This window comes from Budorcas taxicolor, chromosome 1 (genome assembly GCF_023091745.1).
Source record: "Budorcas taxicolor isolate Tak-1 chromosome 1, Takin1.1, whole genome shotgun sequence".
In the NCBI taxonomy this organism is placed as follows: Eukaryota; Metazoa; Chordata; class Mammalia; order Artiodactyla; family Bovidae; genus Budorcas; species Budorcas taxicolor.
The window spans coordinates 4,223,843-4,232,338 of NC_068910.1; the positions used below are offsets into that span (position 1 = coordinate 4,223,843).

Here is an 8,496-nt window from a genome sequence, read left to right on the forward strand (position 1 = left end):
AACATGTGAATATTCCTGTATCATCACAAAACAGGCAGATACCCAAGAATCTCGTAACACACTTCCCTCCACGAAAGAAAGCTGGGTACGGGAAACAAAGGAGAAAGTAGAGTTACTCTAAACAGCGTAACTTTCTGTATCCTTTAAATTCTGGAGCATGTGACTGCATAATCTATACAAAGGATTTATAAAACCTAATTTTTAAGATTCTGGTGAGGGGACTTCCCTGGAGGCGCAGAGGTGAAGAGTCTGCCTGCCAACACAGGGGACGTGGGTTCGATCCCTGCTCCGGGAAGATTCCACATGCTGCAGACCAATTAAGCCTGAGCAACGCAAGAACCGAGCCTGTGCTCAGCAATAGCAGAGGCCACGCGATGAGAAGCCCATACATAGCAACAAAGACCCACCACATCTAACATAAATTTAAAAAAAAAAAAAAAAAGATTCTGGTGAGGGACAGGGAAGCCTGGCATGCTGCAGTCTATGGGGTCACAAAGAGTTGGACTCGATTTCACGACTGAACAATATACATTTAAAAAGTGAATCTGGCAGTAACGTGAAAAATGCAACTGAAAGAAACAAGAAAAAGGAGTTCAGTTTAGAAGTTCTAAGGTTAGCCCAGGCAAATTCAGTGATAAAAGCCTGAAGTAACCTGGAGAAAGTAGAACACAGCTGAAAGAAGCGCAAAAATATAGTCGTCATGACAACTGAGTGACTGAATGTCTGAGGGACATAAGGGCCCACAACATGAATAGAATTTATCTTTATATCTTTATATGTGTTTTTTATTATAAAACAATATATTCAGAGACAATGAAAAGTAATATAAAGTAATAATAATTAATTTCTGTTTAACAACAACTAGTAACATCTACATGTACTTTCTTCCTATGTGTAGGCTTTGAGTTTTTGTTTTTAAAGCTTTCCATACAAGTCACCCATTTAAAGTGTACAACTCCATGGCTTTTATTAGACTCACAGAGTGGTACATTCACCTCCACAATCAATTTCAGAACATTTTCAATACTTCAAAAAGAAACCCCTATCACTGTTCACTGACATTCCCCTCTCCCTCCAGCCACTGGTAACCACAAATCTACTTTGTCTCTGCAGATTTGCCTGTTTTGGGCACTTCATGCAAAAAGAATCACAGAATATGTGGGGTTTTCTGACTGACTCCTTTATTTAACATGATGTTTGCAAGGTTTATACATACTGGAGAATGTATCAGTTTTGTTGTTGTTCTGTCGCTGAGTCATGTCCAACTCTGAGACCCCCACAGACTGTAGCATGCCAGGTTTCCCTGCTCTTCACTATCTCCTGGAGTTTGCTCAGATGAATTCCTTTTCACTACTGAATAACACTCCATTGTATTAAATGTTGTGTTTTTAACAGAACTACAATCATTCAGATACAGCATTTCTTGTGTCATAAATGCTTCATGTATGCCACAGTTCAAGAAAAGCACTGTGCCCCATGAGGGGCTGTCCCACAGTTTACTTATTGTTGAACATCTAAAGTTTTTCCAGTTTTTTCCACCATAAACAAACTTTTTAAAATGCAAATGGGAACTCCTTTCAAAATAATCTATCTAGATCCAGGGAAATGCCTCTCCCAGAAACTGAGATTCCTAATGAGATTTGCCACAGAGAACAAAAGTCATGTTCTTCTAAGGAAAACTCAGGATTCCATCTACCCTAACGTCAGGAAGCAACAGTTAGAACTGAACAACAGACTGGTTCCAAATAGGAAAAGGAGTACGTCAAGGATGTATATTTTCACCCTGCTTATTAACTTCTATGCAGAGTACATCATGAGAAACGCTGGGCTGGAGGAAGCACAAGCTGGAATCAAGATTGCCAGGAGAAATATCAATAACCTCAGATATGCCGATGACACCACCCTTATGGCAGAAAGTGAAGAGAAACTAAAAAGCCTCTTGATGAAAGTGAAAGAGAGTGAAAAAGTTGGCTTAAAGCTCAACATTCAGAAAACGAAGATCATGGCATCTGGTCCCATCACTTCATGGGAAATAGATGGGGAAAGAGTGGAAACAGTGTCAGACTTTATTTTGAGGGGCTCCAAAATCACTGCAGATGGTGATTGCAGCCATGAAATTAAAAGACGCTTACTCCTTGGAAGGAAAGTTATGACCAACCTAGATAGCATATTCAAAAGCAGAGATATTACTTTGCTAACAAAGGTCCGTCTAGTCAAGGCTATGGTTTTTCCTGTGGTCATGTATGGATGTGAGAGTTGGACTGTGAAGAAAGCTGAGCGCCAAGAATTGATGCTTTTGAACTGTGGTGTTGGGGAAGACTCTTGAGAGTCCCTTGGACTGCAAGGAGATCCAACTAGTCCATCCTAAAGGAGATAGGTCCTGGGTGTTCATTGGAAGGACTGATGTTAAAGCTGAAACTCCAATACTTTGGCCACCTCATGCGAAGAATTGACTCACTGGAAAAGACCCTGATGCTGGGAGGGATTGGGGGCAGGAGGAGAAGGGGACGACAGAGGATGAGATGGCTGGATGGCATCACCGACTCGATGGACATGAGTTTGAGTGAACTCCGGGAATTGGTGATGGGCAGGGAGGCCTGGCGTGCTGCGATTCATGGGGTCGCAGAGAGTCGGACACAACTGAGCGACTGAACTGAACTGAAACCTAGGTAAAGGACAGATGTTAAAAGCCATCTAACATGGAAAAGTATGGGATGGGGTGAATTCTGAGAGTAAGCATTGACATATATACATTACCATGTGTAGAACAGATAGCTGTAAGGAAGCTGAGCTCAGCTGGGTGCTCTGTGATGACCTAGAGAGGTGGGGCGAAGGCTGGGGAAAGATTAAGAAGGAGGGGATATATGTATACATATAGCTGATTCCCAGTGTTACACAGCAGAAAGTAACACAACATTGTAAAGCAATTACACTATAGTATTTTTTTAATTTTGAAAAGAAAAAAAAGAAGTATGTCCCCATAAAACCCAGATTAAAAATGACAACTCATAATTTTAAAGACCCAGTAACATAGTTAACCATTACTAGCCAGACTCTTCCATCAGAAATGTTTACGGATGAAGAAAGTAAATACTCTGTCCAAATGTGATGCCTAGTATTAAGTAGCTTCAAAGAAATCATACCACTTTTCCCTTCCCCAGCAGGATGGAAGACAATAAACAGGAGATAAGTCTTGACTAAAACAGTAAAGATGTATTATTTACTCTTGCTACTGGATGACAGTACATGAAACCCAACAGGCAGAAAGACGATGTCACCCATACAGTCCACCAGGATCCTCAGAAGCAATTAGACATATCTGGTTCCCCTAAAACATTTTCACTGCCTGTGACTTCCCATTCATTAACCAAAAATGTGAACAATTTCTAAATCACAAAGGTTTTAATTCCAAATCAGTTTTACGATTGTTAATCCCCACCCAGTAAAATCCCTTAGAATCTGATCTAAAAATAAAACTATGTGTCAAGTGTTCCTCAAGAAAAACTATCTACACTGATTGGAATGTGAAGCAATTAACACACTTCTTGAGTGAGTTGCCAAAGAGACTTGAGATAGCCTGGGCCAAAACCAGTAACAAAGGAACAACACCCACTTGACATTTTCCTTGGTTAAACTGACATTCTAGGAGTAATTTTAGGAGAAAGGCTAACAGATCTGAAGTTAACTACTAAAATCATTGTGAGCTTCACAAGTATCCTGGGAGAAAAGGAGGAACAGAATGACTCAACCACTATAAAATTAAAGATGAAAACTATAATATGTAATTAAGGAATTTTTACTCACAACTTTAAGGCAAGGAAAAAAAAAAAACCCAGCCATTTACTATCCTAAGGATTATAGGCAAGGTAGTACCCTGTACCAAAAATACTAACTATATAACACAAATAATATATTATAACACAAATAACTAGTATCACATTTGCAACCTGGGCAATTTAGCAAATAAGAATTCTTAGACATCCATACACAAAGATAAACACACACACACGCACAACAACCAAAACCCTAAACAACCTCATCCTAAATGAACCCAAGTGTCCCTTGAGGTCCCAATTAATTTAGTCAAGGTGAACAATTTTCCAACTACAGTCATTTTTTTAGGAGAAGTGACTTTCACAACACACATGATTTAAAAAACAAAAGATCTTTTTAAGTCAAAGCTTGACTTTATGGTTTCATAAACCCCCCCACTGTCACATAGTCCACTGCCTTTCAAAGGCACTAGTTAAAATTCTCTTCTGCAAGTCAACATTAAGGCATGCTGTTCATCTAACAAGCTCCTCCCAAGACCAGGATTATGATGTATGGGCTATTATGTTAACATGCAAACAAAAGCACTCCCCATGTAACATTTTTCTATTTTTAGGCAACAGGTTATTAACAAAGCTTTATCTGGAATTAAAATGTGATAGAATCACGCACCTACTACAAACAGGTTACTTGAAATAGTAATTTGAAGTTATTAATTATATTTTCCATTTAATAAGTAACCTAGTGCTTCTGGAGAAGTCAAATTTAACTTCCAAGAAGTTGTTGTTTAATCCTCAGAGCAAACTTCTACTTTGGATTTCACAAATGGCCTGTTTTAAACTAAAACCAACTAGTCTCAGAGCAGTTAAAATATAATACTTAATGTTTAACCATTCTCCATTTGATCTTTTAGTTACTTTTCATCATCAGTGACCAGCTTAATCTGCTTCTCACTGTTTTCTCCTGCAAAACCAAAACCTATAAAATATGTTCTCCTGTACTTCACTCAAGCCTTCTCCTTTGAAGGCATACACATCTTTTAATTGTTGTTAAATAAGAATTTTAGAAAACTAAGCAATTTCACTACAACTTATAATCACAAACACTGCATATCTAAAAGATAATAAGCTTTTACACAGAAAGAGTAACAGGTTAATTTTCCCAAGTATCCTGTGTTCAACTGGGTCAAATGTTTCTGTTGCATTTTAAACAGCACAGCCCTTAAAGTGATAAGGGTGAAAACAAACCAAAAGAATTTTAATCTTAATGTTCTGGAGTGGTATATAATCATCACAACCCAAAAAAGATTCAGGAACTTCTAGATGAAGTCTGTTAATATCATAATAGTCACTTTAGCACAAACATTAAGCACAACAATACAGCTCTTTGGGGAAAATTATGTTCATAGAGCTAAAGACTTTAAAACAGAACTGGAATCCACAGAATCAATCCGAACAGTTTACTATATAAAACATCTACTCAACTAAAAATAGTTGCATTCTACAATTTTTCAGATGTTTCATATAATCTGCCAATTTCTAAGCAACTGGGGAGCACAATTTATGTTGTCAACAACCATTTAAAATGCGGTATTAGTAGACTGTCTTACTTTTATAAAGACAACACTTTTGTGAGCAAGCACAACTTCAGAAGAACCTTTTGCAAGAATCCCGAGAAATATGAATTCTGTTCATTCACCACAGTGCAAGAGCAAAATATTTGACATAAAGCATTTATCAAAATGTTCTTGACGGAGCTTAACAAAGTAAATCTGTGCAATTACTAACAGCTTTAACATCATCAAGAGAAGGGGGAAAATCGATTATCAGCAAGAAAACTAGCAACATTCGTCTAAAATAACTCCAATTAAACCAACTAGCTGACTATCTTCAACAAAGAAAGAGCCTTCGCAAGCTAGGCAACCTTTGTTCCAGACCCTCATCTCTCACCACTTCCTTCCTGCACCCCAGACGGCTTGCTGCTCCCCAAATTCATTCCAACTCCTGCACATCTCGGGGCCTCTGTACCAGCTGTTTCCTCAGCTTAGCCTGCTCCGCCCTCCCCACCTGAAGAGCATTTGCTCAGCACGAAAGTCCCCTCCAGTCTACATGCTCCCTCAACTCCCCCAAGCAAAATGAGTCGTACCAAACTAGCACGACCCTAGGTAAACCCATCCTAATCACAGCGTATTGTTTTCACACTTGGGAGCGAACAGAGGGGCCGCCTACCTCCACTCAGACCCGAGCGGACGAAGCAGGCAGAAATAATGAACGCGGGCTGAATCCATTCCCTCCTTACGACTTTTCAGAACCCCGTCACACCTAGAGGAGGCACAGCAGACCCTAACCTTCCTCCCACCAGAGAAAGGGGCACACCCTGGCCCCCTGAGAGAGAACAATGAATGAACACAGCCGCCTCGCCTCTCCTCACGTCCAAACGCCTCTCTCGGGGCATCGACTAGCTCTGCAGAGCCTCTGCAGCTGCACAGCTGAAGCGTCCAGGCGGCTCTCACTTCACACAAAGGAGCCCTGGATCTTAATTCCCAAGCATCCTGGGGCCGACCGTCAGTATAAGCATCCCAACGGTATCATCAGTAACCCGCAGAGTCCTGAGCCCCAAGGGGAGGCCCCGATCCCTTCCTTTGTGGTGGGACACCGACCTACTTCCTCCTCTTGTCTCCGACAGCTCTCACCTTCCCGAAAAGGGTGTCACTTGAGAGAAGATGCAAGCCCGGGTCCCCCCACTCTGCGGCCAGAAAGAAACGACGGTGGTCCACCTCAGTGACAACACGGATTCGAGGCGTCTCTGGGCGGATTTTCCCGTGGCCGAAACACAAGGACTGTGCAACGGGAACTCGGGTGGCGCCCGCACGTCTCCCCGAAACACAAGGAAATCCTGAGTGGGGAATGTGGGGACTCGGCTCGCCGGCCATGACACCGAGCCCCGGGGCCCCCGCCCGCCCAGCGCCACCCGGGGTGACAGCGGCCTGGCCCGGCCCTCCGCCCGACCGCCGCGGGGCCGTTCCGTCAGCGACGCCCTAGCCGGGCCGCCCGGGAACCCGGCCCACTCAGCCCCGCCGCCCCGCTCCCAGGGCCCGGCCCTGCAGCCTACCTGGGGGAGCCCGGCCGCCTCCGCGTCCAGTCGTCCGGCGGCGGCGTCTGGTCCGCTCCTCCTCCCCGCGGCGGGTGAGGGAGCGGGAGGCGATCACATTCGGCGCGTCCCCAGCCCAGGGGACGGGGCCCCGGGCAGCTCTCGCATTGTCCCACTCGCGCTCCGCGGCCTCAGGGCACACACCCCAAAGCCCGGCCACCTGTCCCTCTCCGGGGCCCAAGAGTGGCAGGAAAGCCTTCCCGTCTCACTCTCGTTCTCGCCTTAATCCCGCCATCTAAGATGGCGGCCCCAGCGCCCGCACTTGAGAGACTCTCGGGCGGCCCCGGCAGGCGAGCCCTACACTCGGTGCTCCTCCTCCCGACCTGCGCCGCCACCAGCTCTGCTTCTGCGCGAGCCCGCCTAGGAGCCGACTTCAAACTTGGCTCGGGCATCCATCGCTCTGGCCTGAACTCTGGTCCCACCTCCTAGTGGGCGTAGCCTAGAGATCGCGCTGGTCGCCATTTCCGAGCCGTGAAGGCTCTAGGGCGGGTGCTGATCGGCCAACGGAGTGGCGGTCGAGGAGGGTCAGAGTTTAGCTGCCCCGAAGGAGTCTGAGACTTAAAAGGGAGAAGGCGGCCAGCCTGGTGATATCTCAAGGTCCAGAGATAACCAAATGAGCCCGAGGACTCAGTGTAGAGAACAGTGTCCAGCTTTGGCGTGTCCTCCCTGGAGTCCGACGCATCAGGAGACACGTCGCGACTCTGTCGTTTACCCATCATGTGGGAAAGTCAGTAAACTTTTGAGTCTCAGTTCCTTGCTGGCTCAGACGGGAAAGAATCTGCCTGCAGGAGACCCAGGTTGGATCCCTGGGTCTGAAAGACCGCTGAAGAAGGGAATGGCTACCCACTCCAGTATTCTTGCTTAGGAAACCCCATGGACAGAGGAGCCTGGCGGCTGCAGTCCATAGGGTTGCAAAAGAGACACAGTGTAGCTACTAAACAGCAACAACAAATGGATATTTTAATGCATATACCCATCGCCCCAGCAGGTCCGCTCTGGACACTAATTCTAGAGCACAAAAAGGCACTCGCTAAAATGTTCATTGCCATGCTGTTTGCATTAGAGATGACACTGGAAAAAAATGTTACTTAGTTAAAAAGGAAACTGTTCAAATAAAGGGTGCTATCTCCACAGTCCATGATATCCATTTGTTAAAAAGAATCAGCTAGTTCTATATACTGATTTTTTTTCATCGAAGACATTACATTTTAAAAAGTAGAACATGTATAGAATGACTATTCATTCTCACAGGGGCACACAATGCTACCCAACACCATGTACATTTTTTAATTTAAATTTTTATTGAAAGCCTGTTAGTACCACACGTTATTCTCTGTATTGGGAAGTCAGCAATAATCAAAAGCTCTGTCTTGTAAAGAGAAAGCCAAAGAAAATATAGTCAGTCCTATGTACAGTATAAATGGAAATGAAGATGAAGCAAGACTATGTATAGGACTCGGCTTCCTCAGTGGCTCAGTGGAAAAAAATCCACCTGCCAATACAAGAGACAGGGATTCCATTCCTGATCCGGGAAGATCCCACATGCCGAGGAGCAGCTAAGCTCATGTGCCTTAA

At 44.2% G+C, this 8,496-nt stretch overlaps 1 protein-coding gene across 2 annotated transcripts in view; it reads right to left on the reverse strand.

Moving 5' to 3' along the window:
• RAF1 (Raf-1 proto-oncogene, serine/threonine kinase) overlaps window positions 1-7,251 on the reverse strand; it is a 74,367-nt gene extending 67,116 nt beyond the window's left edge. The window contains exon 1 of one of the 2 annotated variants that reach the window (XM_052635749.1): window positions 6,883-7,251. The gene's annotated coding sequence lies outside the window, so the exon portion shown is untranslated. The remainder of the gene's footprint in view (window positions 1-6,882) is intronic. The other variant, XM_052635757.1, reaches the window with a different exon arrangement.
• Window positions 7,252-8,496: the final 1,245 nt, after the last annotated feature.